Source organism: Glycine soja, chromosome 2 (assembly GCF_004193775.1).
Source record: "Glycine soja cultivar W05 chromosome 2, ASM419377v2, whole genome shotgun sequence".
In the NCBI taxonomy this organism is placed as follows: Eukaryota; Viridiplantae; Streptophyta; class Magnoliopsida; order Fabales; family Fabaceae; genus Glycine; species Glycine soja.
The window spans coordinates 12351407-12366815 of NC_041003.1; the positions used below are offsets into that span (position 1 = coordinate 12351407).

The 15409-nt window shown below is 29.6% G+C and overlaps 3 non-coding genes and 1 pseudogene across 3 annotated transcripts; all 4 read left to right on the forward strand.

Annotated features, from left to right (window-relative positions):
* The first annotated feature begins 4426 nt into the window (after window positions 1–4426).
* Window positions 4427–4509, forward strand: LOC114404376. The gene has a single exon (XR_003664947.1). It is a non-coding gene; the product is annotated as a small nucleolar RNA R160 (small nucleolar RNA).
* Window positions 4510–4774: 265 nt separating this feature from the next.
* LOC114404370 lies at window positions 4775–4853 on the forward strand. Its single transcript, XR_003664945.1, has one exon. It is a non-coding gene; the product is annotated as a small nucleolar RNA R160 (small nucleolar RNA).
* A 997-nt stretch (window positions 4854–5850) lies between these two features.
* Window positions 5851–5942, forward strand: LOC114404424. The gene has a single exon (XR_003664967.1). It is a non-coding gene; the product is annotated as a small nucleolar RNA snoR69Y (small nucleolar RNA).
* A 290-nt stretch (window positions 5943–6232) lies between these two features.
* On the forward strand, window positions 6233–6329 carry LOC114404428 (annotated as a pseudogene).
* The last annotated feature ends 9080 nt before the right edge of the window (window positions 6330–15409 follow it).

Below are 15409 nucleotides of genomic sequence, written 5' to 3' on the forward strand. Positions count from 1 at the left end.
CAAGCTCTCTCCCGGGATAACTTTACAGTTCAAGCAATACTTCCTATCAGACTTCCTGATAAGGAAGAAATCTATCTGAGAACATGTCCCTCCACTTTTGTAAGTGATAAGATGTTCCTCTCTTTTCTTAAACCATGTATTGGCTATAGAAAGATCCAAAGCCTCCGAAAACTCCAAGATGGATTTACCCTCCCCATTCATCTCCCCTAGGCCAAAACCCCCATGCACCCCCTCAAAACCTCTAGCCACGCTACCTACATGTCCATTGAGATCCCCTCCTAGGAAAACTTTCTCTCCTTGGGGTATATCCTGAAGTACCCCTTCTAGATCCTCCCAAAATTTTACCTTAAAGTGTTCTGCTAACCCAACCTGAGGTGCGTACCCACTAATAACATTAAAGGTGTCCTGTCCCACTACCAATTTTAAGACTATGATACGATCTCCTACTCTTCTTACATCCACGACATCCTTCTTCCACTCCTTGTCCACAATAATCCCTACCCCATTTCTTGATCTGATTTTTCCCGTATACCATAGCTTAAATCCCGAGCTGTCTAATTCTTTCGCTTTTTCACCTGTCCACTTAGTTTCTTGTAGGCACATAAAATTGATCTTCCTCCTCACCATAACATCCACTATTTTCATAGATTTTCCAGTAAGTGTGCCTATATTCCATGTACCAAAGCGAATCCTCATGTCATGAACTAGCTTCTTTACCCACACCCGTTCACGAAAATGTGGGAACCCTTGCTTACTTTTCACTACATCCGGGCGGCGATGCAGCGGCCCTTGCTCTTTTGACACTGTACTCGAGCCATACAGCGCGTTGCTTCCGGGCAACGACCTAGCAGTCACATTATTACGTAATTGATCCATGTCATAGAGATTCGACAAAGTTTAACGTTGGCTGTCGAAAGCCTAACACAACCCTCTCCTTTTATCCGGGCTTGGGACCGGCTAAGAATAGCAAAACTACCCTAGGCAGGATTAAAAAATAACATAATACATTAATATAAAATGAATAATACAAATGAAACCGAAGCATGAAATTAAAAAGTAAAAATAATATTAGCGGCCAACTTACTTATCACAATAAACATTTTAAGCGATTATTTTTGTTAAATTAATATATAGTAAGTTTAATATTTTTGTTTAAATTAAAATCTTTTGTATTATTTTTTTAATGTACAAAACAAATAATAATCCTTAACATTAGTAAAAAATATTAAATATAAAAAATATTAAAAAAAAAAAAACTAAAAAAAGAAAACATATATTAATTCATTAAATAATTAAAATAAAAAAATACTTACAATTTAAAAAAAGAACAAAAAATTAAAATAATAAATTATTTTATGACTTCAATTAAAAAAAAATTACTTTACAATTTTAAAGTGGTCGAAAAAAAAAAATCTTACAACTTTAAGGATGTAATTAAAAAAAATGAAGTCCTAAAATATTCTAGGACTTTAATATAAAAAAAAAATCATAATCTATTATGACTTATTTCTTTTTTAGTATTAATTTAAATTTCATTCTAAATCAATCATAATTTTTTTAAAAAAAATTACCCTTAATACTTTGGCCCACTTTAAAATGAACACTAACTAGTTTGCGCTTTAAAATAAGATCATGTTTACAAACTTGCACTAAAAGGGGTTTCTAAACTGAAGTGCGAATGTAAAATTAGGGATTTCGAACTGAGTCGACCATGAAGCGTGGAAAGAATCGCCGATCCTACGATCCCATGCTCAAAACGCTATTTCACTTCGATCTTTGTCTCTAGCGATGATGTGTACGAGGCAACACAGATGGAGGACCTTCAAAAATTTGTTGTTGTGCACCATGTTACGAGTTGAACCACAGTTTTTCTAACAATGGAACCAACCATAACACAATACAATAATTAGGGCTACGACGAAGTTCACATTACCTGTAGGAGATGAATTTCACGACAGTGGTGTCAGAGGGTTCATCAAAATTCACAGTAGCAGCGAAATAAATTTGTGTTACGATGTTTGAATAGAGAGTAAAAAGATTAGGCTCTGTTATGTTTATTACTTACCAATTTAAAACTAAAAAAATTTACTATTATATTATTAAATAAAATAAAATGACCAAAGGACTACATTGAAAATAACAAACTTAAACTTCAGAACAAATACATGACATGGTATGAGAAAATGACATGTCTCAATAATATAGGTCCAAGTCATGTAGGGTATCAAAACTCTTTAAAATGCGCGGACACAAGAAAAATTGCCTTTTTTTATGATGAAAGAAAGAAGAAAAAAAACTTAAACATTGAGATAAACTATGGAGATAACAACAGGCTATGAAGAACAATAAGAAAGAATTGACCGTTGAACACTAAGAGTTGCTTTGTGAATTAGTTTATGTATAAATTAAATAAACTTTTGAAAAAGCTTATATAAAAGAGTTTTTACAAACTAATTTACATACAAGTTAATTTTAATTTATCGAAAAAAAATCATTTTTTGCTTCTAATAGTATTTTATGGAGAAGTTTATCTAAATACATAAGAGATAAATATCTTTAAAATGTGTTCACTTATGGACAAAAAGAGAGAAAATGGATAATAAGGTTAAAATCGCTTTAACTTAAGCAAAATTTATTTTTTGTTCATATCACACATATCTTTTATTGGAGATAATCTTGTTTGAACCATATATGATAAAAAAATAGACTCACTTGAATTCAAACTAAAATTAAAAAATGATAAGAAAATAAATATGTGAAAATATGTATAACTAAAGTTTAAGTTAAATAATATATTTCCATTGCAAACTATGTGAAATTAATATAAGTTAAATAAATGAATATACATGTAATTCAACTTATTTAAAATTTAATATTTTTAGAGATTTAAAAGAAGAATAACTAATCTATGACATTATAAAAAGATTTTATATTGCCATTCAATTATAAACTGTCATGTTAAGATTGTTAAATTATTTTTATTGATTGTGTCAAATTTTTACATTGATAATTGAAAATGTATAAAAGTTAAGCTCTTAAAAAAATTCTTAAAGTCAAAAGAATCACTAAAAAAAATCGTATTTGGTATAATTCTGTTAAATAAATCATTGCACCAAACTATCTAAAATAAAGTTTGGGCTGTTGCTTCCTCTGCCCCTAATTTGCTTCATGCACCCCATAAAGTTAAGATCACAAAAATTGACATTATTACCCTTGGTGCCACTTTAATTTAGCACACACCCCATAAGTGGCAACCCTAGCACCTTCCTACCCCATTGTGCGCCACAAGAAGAGAAGGGTTTGTGTGTATAATTATAGAAATTTTTTTGGAAAAAGTGTGTGGACATTGGTTGAGGAAGCAACTAGGGAGCATCTCTTGACTTCTTTGGTGCTAAGTGATGCTAGGCTATTTTTTATGTCAACATAATTCAATTCCGGAAACTATAATTCGGAGGAGATTTTTAAAGCTTTTAGAATGATGAATCTGGAACAATGATGCACAATTCTGGAAAATCAAATTTGAATCACAATACATAGTAAATTAATGTTGTGGATTTATGATTCTAGAATGGCAATCACATAATTGCAGACCAATTGTTCCAAAATAAACTTATATTTTTGGATTACATGTTGTAAAAAAAGAAGAAAACAACTTACCATCAATAGTGCAATGGGATTGGAGTCTCGAAATATTTAAGGGTGCGGAATTTTGATTTTGAATTGGGGAAGTTGGATAAGGTGACTCGGTGTTGGTGGTTACATTGGTTGGTGTGTGAATTTGTGTTTGAATTGTGAGGGTTAGATGAGATTGTTCAGTGGAAATTGATAAGGGAGGATGGGGTGCTGATTCTATGGGATTTGATAAGGGGTTCGAGGCATGTATTTGTGGGCAATGGAAATTATTTGTGAGGTGAGTAGGGGAATATGGTTTCAACAAGACAAACTTTAAAGAAAGAAGGACAACTTTGGAATATTTCAAATTAAGGAGATCCAGGCAGAAGTAAAACAGGAGGTGCAAGAAGTAAAAGCCTAAAGTTTGGTATTTTTAGCCCAGAACAAAAAGAACCCTAAACCTTAAATGGCTATGTACTTTCGTAGTCGTATATAAAGATGTAGACACTGCCTTTGCAAATGATACCAATGAAAAATTGTGTTGCAGCCTCACTCTGTCGTTTCATTTCATTTTATTAGGTCTTTCAGCAAATTATTGTTATCATGATGCACCATGTAGCCTCTTGCATTTTCTAGTTTTAGTTGCAAGAAAATCCTGAGTTAAGGTTGTCCTGGTGCAAAATCTAGCCACGGCAGTTAAAATTCGTGTTTTTAGATGCGTGATTTTTCGCCCAATTTGCAATTTTTTTGCCACAAAATTGTTTTGCTACGTAGTACTGCGTGGTTAAAATGATTAATACCATTGAATAAGTAAAGCAAAATGATGAATCCATAACTTGTCTGAAACGGATGAGGATATCTTGTGTTTCTTATTGTCTTCCAAGTTCTCTGATTGCTTTGCTTTGTGTTGTTGTAACTGATTACGGTTTGTTCAACGGGTCAGTTACTTGTTCTTTTTTTTTTTTTTGGGTGTTGGTTTGATTATGGGGTTTCAAGTGTTAGTGTCTGTATTAGATGGTTAATACCGAGTTTGCTGCAATATGAAGGTTCAGTATAATAAAAAAAAATGTTTTTGATGCTGCATCTTCTGGTTTGGTTTCAGCTAATATTTCTATTAGAAATAAACAAGGAGAAAAAAATGGAAAGGAATTGTAGAAGGCAGAGAAAAGTGATGAGGTTATAATATCTGAATATGGTGTGGATTCCTTATTTCAAAGGGTCTTAAAAGTTCTCTGATTGCTTGGTTGGTGATTATCAATTGTGTTTTTTGCAGAGGTTTTATGTTTTCATGATATTATGATATGAAGGGAAGTGGAATAAAATTTTAATGGGAGTAATCAGTGATGAATCACCAATCACACTATTCCCCTTCTCTCAATTCCAATTTGTCTTCCCTTTTGATTGTTTACATTAGAATCCTTCTCCCAACAGGTTTGTATAGTTTGCATTAGCCTAGGTTTATTTTGATTACTTCAATGAACACGATGCTCTTGGGAAATTTAGTTGATTGTGTTAGGTGTTCATCTATTTAAAGTTACATTTGCACCCTGTCTTGAAATTTTTTTAGTGTTATGTTAGTGACAATTTCACACCCACAGCAAAGAACAGGTAGCTTTAAAACTTGATCATCTTTTTAAAAAGAAATTGAAGTAAAAGTTTGTGATTTAATGTGGGCATAATGTAATGTCATCTTCTGGCGGTTGAGATTCTTAGATGTAGGTCCTGCCGCTGAAGAAATAATAAGTTAACTGAACACAAGCACCAAAATTCTTAATCTGATGTGCATTGATCTGTCAGATTATACGAGCATGGTGCAACAAAAATTTCTTCTTCCCTGGTTTTTTCTTGCTTTATTTGTCTTTATAAATTGACATGTGAAGTAGAACTCGGGCAGGACATGTAGGAAGCTGCAAGCTTGTTAATTTTCCTGCAATCATTGAAATAGTTTTCTCAAGTAATATTTGTTCAACAATTACTTTTTCATGACATCTTCAACTTTGAGAATATAAGATGCCATCTTCCAATGACTTTGTCCTGATTGGATCTTCAAAGTTATGAAGCCATGTGATTTTCCCTATTGAAAACTTGATACTGTTTTAAGAGAAAAAAGGCTATTCAATCCTTGTAAACTTTTATACTCCAAATCCAGAACATCCCATTTAATCCCTTAATGATATTTATCTCAAGCTCTTGGTTAAGGTCCGTTTCAAATGACTTGTCTTGTGCCCTTTTTTTTGTGTGGTCAATGATGATAAATATAATCCCAGCTCTATGAGACCTTCTTTGCAAGGTCTGGGAATAGATTTGTTCACATTTGTCTGAGCCACCTTCTCTCAAACGTCATGTATACTTTATTTTAATGTTCAATTGCTGGAAATGTGATATTCTTAGAGCCAGTTGAGACCGTTTGATTGAAACTTTTTTGTGAAATTGCAATTCGTTCGTTGTTGTATGCCATGTTTGAAATTGTTGTACAAAATTAGGCATTTTGTGTAGTTGTTATCTAGTGTTGGTAGACAATTGTTAAACATATCTCATTATCATTAAATATTCTTTATTTCTTTTCTTATTTGTTATTAAATATCTTTATCCCTTGCATCTCTCTTGCATTTTTTTTTTGTTGGTCAATGATGATAAATGTGATCCCAGCTCATTACGAGACTTTCACCATTGCAAGGTCTGGGAATAGATTTTTCCACATTTGTCTGAGCCACCTTCTCTCAAACGTCATGTACATTTTATTTTAATGTTATTGCTGGAAATGTTGTAATTTTATAAATTGACTATTGAAGTAGAACTCGGGTAGGACATGTAGGAAGCTGCATGCTTGTTAATTTTATTACAATCATTAAGATAGTTTGCTGACTTTGCTCAAGTTTGTTCAATAATTGCTTTTTCATGACATCTTTAACTTTGAGAATTTAAGATGCCATCGTCCAATGATCTGATTAGATCTTCCAAAGTTATGAAACCTTGTGGTTTTCTCTATTGAAAACTTGACATTGTTTAAAGAGAAATTACGTGAACTTTTTTATTTTATTATTAAATTTATTAAAATATCACCCTTGCCTGTTTTTCCCATACCCCTTTTATGCATTTTTTATTGTGATCAATGATGATAAATATAATCCTAGCTCTATGAGACCTTCACCATTTGTCTAAGCCACCTTCTCTCAAACGTCATGTAAGTTTTATTTTAAGCTTAAATATGTTTTTGGTTTGTATTTTTTTCAATTTCGGTTCCTTTAAAGAATTATTTATTTTTAGTCCTGTAAATTTGTATTTTTTAATTTGTTTTTATAAAATATTTTGTTTATTTTAATCTTTATAAGTTTGTAATTTTTCAATTTTGATCTATGTAAGTGTTAATTTATGAGGATTATACATAAAAAAAATTAAAATCTTAAAGGAACTAAAATTAAGAAAGCAAAAATTTACAGGAATTTAAAAATGAACAAAAACTAAGTAACCAACATTGGAAAAGTGATAACATGTAGGGATTAAAATTAGACAAATGAATTTACAATTACTTAAAATGAAAAAAAATGCTAACCTATGGGAATTAAAAGCATAGTTATGCCTTTAATTTCAATGGCTGGAAATGTGATATTTTAAAAACCAGTTGAGACCATTTTTTTTAACATGTTTTATGATATTGCAATTCGTTCGACGTTGTGTACCTCTTTTTATTCAAGTTAGAGTAAATCCGCTGTAACCTGCAATTTGTGAAATCGATGCTATATGTAACTTCTTAATTGAAGAAGTTATAAAGAATTTCAAATAGAATTGCTTAGCCAAATTAAAAAATCATTTAAAATCCCTTTAACTTTTTTTTGGTTGATTTAAATAAATGTTATGTACGGTTGGATAGGGTTGAGCATATGTTGGATTTGGGTACAAAATGGCTTATTAGTCCATAATCATCCATGTTAAGATTTGGTTCAAATTTGATCGCTAGAAGCTTCGGGTACAAAGGGTTCGGATTGTTCGATTCACGGGTTTAGTCAATTGGGTAGAAATGGGTTGAAGACAACAACTTTCATTGCAGAACCAATGTCAACAACAATGACAAATCGAAAGTTTGTATCGAAACCAGAAACACAATGATGAAAAAATATAAGATTACAAAAGGAATAAAAAACCAAAGATGAAGAAAAATATATTGAACGTTCAAATGTCAAAGCACAGCACTGGTGCTATCAGAGAGTACGATGAGGGTGTTGTTCAATAGTAGCAGATAGAAAGATAGAGAGTGCGATAGCTTTTCCTTCTTGATGGCATGAAGCTGGACAATGAAGGGGAAGCAAGAAGATGAGTGGTGTAGGAGGAGAAAGAGTAACACTCAACTTGGGTAAATGTAAATATAGTTGTGTGACACAATGGCACAATGCTCAACATGCGTGGCAGAACTCTATCTTTTCTACTCATACCTGATATATCCGTTCTTAATCGAGATTTTCACTTCACCCCACCAGAAACCCAAAACCAACCAACCATTTCAATCAAATTAGGCTCGGGTGGATCCGGAATTGCTGCTCACCCCTAGGGTTGAATAACATATATGGGTAAAAAATTAAGGCAATCGTATAACAAAGTTATGGTTGTTGCTTTCTCATTTGGCCATTCTGGATGTTGCATTGGTAATTGGAGCTCCCCATTTAGACAATTTTGTTATCGGTGGATTTGATCATTAATTTTTTTTAACACTTTCTTATGTTATTTTGATGAGGTGGTTGGATTTAATAATCAAAGCCGAACATTAGTACATGCCCTTGTTTAAAGATGCTTGTAGGTGGGACTGCCTCAAATCTGAACTCTTCATGAACAATTGGTACTATCATTAAAAGATGTTTTGTGAAGCTGAAAAAAAATTAGTTTTCTTTGTCAACAAACTAATCAAGTCACTCATCATTTAACAAGGGCGTCGAGATTATATGCTGGATTAGTTATAAATTAGTTTTGTGAAGTCGAACAATTGGTTTTGTTGGTCAATACACTAAGTTCCTAGACACTACTCCAGCATTATTGTTTGTTTTGACTTCTGAGTTTATTTGGATTTCTTGATGTTGATTCGCGATGTGAAAGGGAATGGAAGTGAAGGAAGGATTAATTTATCTGGTTAAAAACTTATAATATGAGATAAATTTGAGTAAACAAAATAGATTTAAATATATTTTTGTTACTTGTAAGTTAATGTTTTTTGTTATTATATATAAGTATATTTTTTAATTTTAGTCTATTGATATTTTTTTAATTTTGATTCCAATAAGTTATTTTAATTCCTTAACATTTTTTTTCATTTATAGTCTTCACAAATTTGCTTTTATTGAGACTAAAATTGAAAAAATTCAAACTTATTAGAACTGAAAATAAACAAAATCTCACAAGGATCAAATTGAAGAAACATAAACTTATAAAGAATATAAAAAAAAATTGCATAGACCAAAATTGAAAAATTGCAAATATGTTGAGACCAAAAACATATATTTAAACCAACAAATCTGTTTTTTTTCTACAAGACATTGGTTTGAAAATTCTTTTTCTCCTTTTATAAGATTTTTTCAACTTGTCCATTGCATTACTTTTTTTTAAAACTAAAATACTCTTACTTAATTTAGTTCATAAATAAATGTTTCAATGCAAAGCTAAAAGGACAATTATATTATAACAATAAAGTTTTTCTTACAGGACAATTATAATGAAACGGATGAAATAATTTCCATAATTAGTGTAAAATTAGTTATTTTGTTATATACAAGAGTCAGATAGAATACATCTAATGTTACAATAAAAAGAAAAAATAATAATTATATTAAAATAAAAAATATTTTTCTTACATGACAATTATAATGAGACAAAGCGAATAATTTTCTTAATTAGTGTGAATTAATTTTGTTTTATATATAAGAGTAAGAGAGAATATATCTAATAGTTATAAATAGTAGTACACCATTAAATCACTTGTTTCACCTATTCATTATAGAATTTACTATGATTTAAACACACTCAAAAAGAAAAGGAGAAAGTGAAGAGAGAAAGGGAGAGAATCAAGATAACTTATCCAACAAAACATCAACTTGCACACACAATTCTATACCTCTTTCTAACTTGTTTATAAATTTAATACACAAGATGAGTTATAAAGGCAACAACCACAAACCCAACAGCTATTAGTGTTCTGTTGTCCTTGTGCACGAAACTAACAAAAGAGTAGTACTCCCCCTCAACTAGTTTGCTTCATTACTCCCCTCAACTCACTATTAGAAGAAGTTAGCATTAATGCTAGTCACAGTTGCCAGAAGGTTGCGCCCCTATTCCCAAACAAAACCACAACATAGAACAAGTAGGGGATATATCAATTACAAAAACGAAGTTATTGAAAGTAGGATGGTAGTAGTTGATTTCTATGGGCAGCCTAGCTAGTTTACATTTTACATAATAATATTAAACATTTGAATTGTCGATTGCTACTACTTAATAGTGTAGGTAAGAGTGTATTGAATGCTCAAAATGGGTGTGCAATAAACTTATCCAACAACTTGAAATATGGAAACATCGATGAAGGTGTTGGGAGGCATTGCACTTATGTAAGAGGTCACTTGTTACAAGACCAAGCTTCTATATATTATTGTGCTTCTTCACGTGCCTTTAAGTGTGCATGCCTTTTCGTTTGTTTTAATCAATATTCAACATTGCGTTGACTTATGCACTTTGACTGCTCAAAGACCACGTGAGGCAACTCATTTCTAGGTTTCCAGTTTCCTCCTCCCTTCCTGCATCCATGTTTCCTCCACTCCTGTTTTTCCAATTTTCACTTGCACAGTTGCACTTTTGCAACTTTTGAAATGTCAAGCTCTTGTCCAATCACCTACAAACAAGAATTGAGAAGAAAATGCGGACTGTGTCTATTATTATATCAAGGGTTGTGCAAGATTTGAATTTCGAAAAAATTACACCGAATCAAATCGAATTACATTAAAAAAAATCAACTGCTTTCATAAAGTGGTTCGGTTCAGGGATTTTTTCTTAAACACTTTGATATTTTTAGGTTTGGTTTGATTAAATTTAGTTATTCATTTTATACTTATATATACCTCAGGTTTTTTAAAGAATCAAATCGAACTACACTTTTTAAGAATAGTTTGATTAACTATAGTGTTTTTAATTTATGAAGCTATTTCATTCAGGGTTTTTTTCCTTCTCAAAACGGTTTAATTTTTATAATTATAAATTTGGTTTGGTTTTTTCATACCCTTATTTATGATACAAACATATAATTTCATTATATTGGATAATGATTATAGTGAAGCTTAAAGCACAATGCGTAGTCATTTTAGAAAACAAAAAGTATTAGTTGTGCAAGTGAGAAACCATTTCACATTTTTTTTTTTTTGGATAGGAGAAAGAATTTATTTCACATTAAGATCTTCAAATCAAAGGAATTCTATATTTAAATGATGTTATTATTTCAAAAGAATACACATCTTTAATCAAGTGGTATAGTTAAAAAAACATTAAAAGGACTATTTATGATTGATTTTGTACAGCTTTAGGTGAAGTACGGACACATACGGCCAGCTAACAGTATCTGAGATTGTTCCAACTTCCAATTAGCTACCTTAAATTAAATTAGCTTTTAAGAAAGTACATTGCTTGGATTCATTGGGTACAATTACAAAAAATGAGGAGCTATAAAAGATTGTGCTTTCATGTGTACAAAGTAGTACGGTACAATATTTGAAATTACAAAATATATACAAAGTCTATAAAAAAATATTTCTTATAATAAATGAATATTCTTATTGTCTGTGTTTTCCTCGTTCTGGTATCTTCAGAGAAACTTCACGGGGACTAACATACATATATTTTTTTTAATTAAAAAACTGAACTACTTTTTAATGCGAGATCAGATTGAACGGAATACAAATGATGAAAAAGATGTTAAGAGTTAAAGTAAATTTTGTTGCTATATTTATATCTTGAATAGTTAAAGTATTATTATGCATATTCAATACATTTGTCCGTTGTTATATTTTTTTTTCTCTCTTCTTTTCTTATCATACAACCTATTACATCTTACATTTCCTCTCTTATTATTCAAGATAGATACACCTCCAAAAAACAAATCTGCAACCATATATCATTTATCATAATTATTTAAGCCCTCTCAATTTTTTTTCAAAATTTTATTAATAAATGAATTAAAAAATATCATTTTATTGTGATATTTTATTTTTTAAAAGTAATGAATACTTAGAATTTGTTTGAAATACGCTAATAGTATAAAAAAATTATATTATCATTTAATTATAGATTGTTATGTAGGGTAAGATTATTAGTTTTTATAATACAATAAATATTTGAAAAGTCATATTTAAAATTATTTATAATTTTAATAATTTAAAACATTTACATTGACAATTTATAAAAATTAAATAATTGTTTATATTATTCTCAAATTAAAAAATAAATTTTGTTTTAACAAAATTTAAGGATGCTTTTAGAAGTTAAAATATAATAAAGAATGAGTTTAATATTTATGTAATGATAATGTAAAATAGTTTTATATCATCATTTAATCATATATTATCATTTGAATTACTTAAAATAATCATTTTAAAAGTTAATAAACTTATCATACATGGTGTGATTGAATGATTATGTAAAAAATTTATGGTGTGATTGAATGATTATGTAAAAAATTTATATTGTGAGTGTATAATCATTTTTTTTCATAAAGAATTCCTATTATTAGAATTTCATGCTTGATTTTTAAAATTAAATCTCTCTTTTTTTAGTTATAGCATTATAATTTTGTATTTTTTATTTAATTTATACAAATGTAGTTTTCATAATATATAATTAATAATTATGAATCTTTTAATTATTGATTAAATTTAATATATCAGTTTTAAAATTATATTTTGACTTTAATTTTTATATTTGATCCCCTAAAAAGTCTGGTTCCGTCCATTCGTACTAGCTTGGCCTTTCCACATCCAAATCGTGTTTTGTACAGTAAATACGTGTTTCGCGTGTTTTGTAACAACAAATAAAATTTTCGCACCTTCTCTTTTTGGTAAATACACGTGTCTTTACTCTTTGGTACATAGTCGCTTCATAAACGTGTTTGCTTAAAATTGTCTTTTTTTCCTAACATTTTGTCGTTGAAAGGACTGAGGACCAAATAAATAGAGTACGTCTTTTATATGAGTTTTCTTAAATGAGAGTAAACATAAAAAAAAAAAAAAAATTGGCTTTACATATGGATAAAGGGTGTGTAATTATTTTTAACTTATATTTTCTTAATTACTCTTAAATTACTTTCGTGATAAATATATTAAAAATGTTTGAGTAAAACTTTGGTCCTTAATTAGTTCCCGGTGTAAAGATGTCCTTTTTTTTTATTATCATTCAATTGGCATTGACGAATTACTAAAAGAATTTGATTTTGTAAACGGTTGTCTTTATAATTATCGAACAAAAAAATTAAATACCGACCATATAAATGTTTGGATTGAATAATAATGTAAAATAATTTTATAATATTACTATATCATCATTAAACCTATAATCATTTTACTTGTTGCATTTGAACTTTACAATAAATACATATATATAAATTAAGTAAAGATTATATGGAATGAATTAATATTATTTTAAAATTTTCCTTAAAAAAACATTATCTTAAATTTTAAAAATGACAAATAAATAAAAATATTATTTTTTTTAAAAAAATACGACAATTAAAAATGAACGAAAGTAGTACATTTTATCAATAACATACAATAAAGCACATGATTAAATAATAATTTAATTTTTTTATGCAAATAGTGTAACCTAAATCTCAAAGTGTTTTACCTAATTAGTTGTAGCTAGTCTTTGATTTTAGCAACTACTATAACCTCGTAAACAAAGTTTGTCTTCCATACTGGAAACAATTACTTTGTCTACAAGATTAGTAGCTAATGCAGGTAATTAAGGCCAACTTGCATTTGCAAACATCCCAAGCCAGATCACCTTGAAGACTGTTCCCAACAAACTTGACCTCACATAGACGTTAAATGTGTTGATTAGATGTTTATAGCCATAGTTTAGTATTTTGTCGCCAAGTTGTGTTTTTGAAAATGAATAAATTTGTCCACAGAACATGCTTAAAACTAAATATCCTTTTTCCAATAATTTTCTTTATTTTAATTGCAACATAAATTGTCGTTCACATTACTAATATTTATTGGCTCTATTACTTTTAGTACTTCATTCGATTAAAGATAAGGGCATACTTTTTTAAAAAGTTCGAGCTTGCAAATGCTAGATCAGAGCAGTTCTCTCCATTGAGTATAGCTTCTTTTCTAATTTAGTGACATAAAAAATTCACAAATATTAAGAAATTAAGAATTAATAAGAATAGAAATGACTTATGTTAATTATTTTTTAAAATCAATGTTATATGTGTGAAGTATTAACCGATTTTGTTAATGATTAATTTTTGTCAAAAAATCTTATTAATCAACCATTTTTTGTAAGGTTCTCCCCCCCCCTCCTAAATGTTTTTCTTTCATCTCAAATTTGAAATCTTACTTAAAGAATCCAAACTCAGATATACTCAAACCAACGACTTATTAGTTGACTTGTATTAAATTAAACTTATCAAACTTATTTAGGACTTGGCTAGGGTAATTGTGAAATTTTGAATTTTAATTTTTAGATCATTTTCAAAACAAATCATGTTTAACAAAAATGAAGTTGAAAGTAATTTTTAACTGAATTTCAAAATATTTCTACTTTCATTTTTAAAATCAAGAACAAATGATATGTGAATCTTGTTTTTAGTTTAAAAAAAAACACATTCTCCTTACATTTTATAATGATCTTTCCTGCTTCCATAACCACCACCACCATTGTCATTGTAAACATTATATTTTTTTCAATGTCTAATTAGAGTGGTTTTAATTAGATTTCAAGATTAACTAAATTTAATTTAAGTGCTTGTAATTAATTATTTAATTATGAATTGGTGGTGAAACTTGAAGGTTTAGTGGTGAGAACTACTTCCTAAAAGGTTTAGTGACTTTTTAGTGTTAATGAGATGAATTATTGTTGATGGTGAAACTTGGATACTCGAAATTGACCATGAGTAAGATGGTGGGTTCGAATGTGTCAAACCTGAAACTCTCAAGGAATGTAAGTGTAGTTGTTGTGAGTAGGCACATAAATTATGGGCTTTTGATGAGCCTTGGACCTAATGTTGGAGGTTGTCTTTGGTGGCTAACAGAAATGAACCTATAGAATGGATGGATGAGTGAATCTCTAAATGAATTAAGATCTTTGCAAGTCTTACCGAGATAAGTCAGTATCCACGCACATCCATTTTTTTTTATAAAACCACACTTTCTATGTAGGTTAATTCGAGTCTCCCCGAATGATCAAGGTATGATTATATTAAGGGATGTACTTTGGTTAATTGCTCAAAAGGTGAAATCTCCATGTAGTTGAGTTTGTCAGTGGTGTCGATGATTGATGGGTGGATGATAGTATTGTTTGATGGATGAATCATGGTGATGATGATTGATTGACTGATGATGTATGTTTATTGAATCTTGATGTGATGGTTGATGAACTAATAATTATTATGAGATGCTCTATTATATGATTTTATAAGATTTATGCCTTAAATATGATTTTTGAATATTATGTTGCATATGTATATGATGATGTTTGTTTATGTTTTAACTTTTAAGTTCTATCTTGTTTTCGGTATGTTTGTTTTTTATAACTTATCCCGCATTGTTGTCCA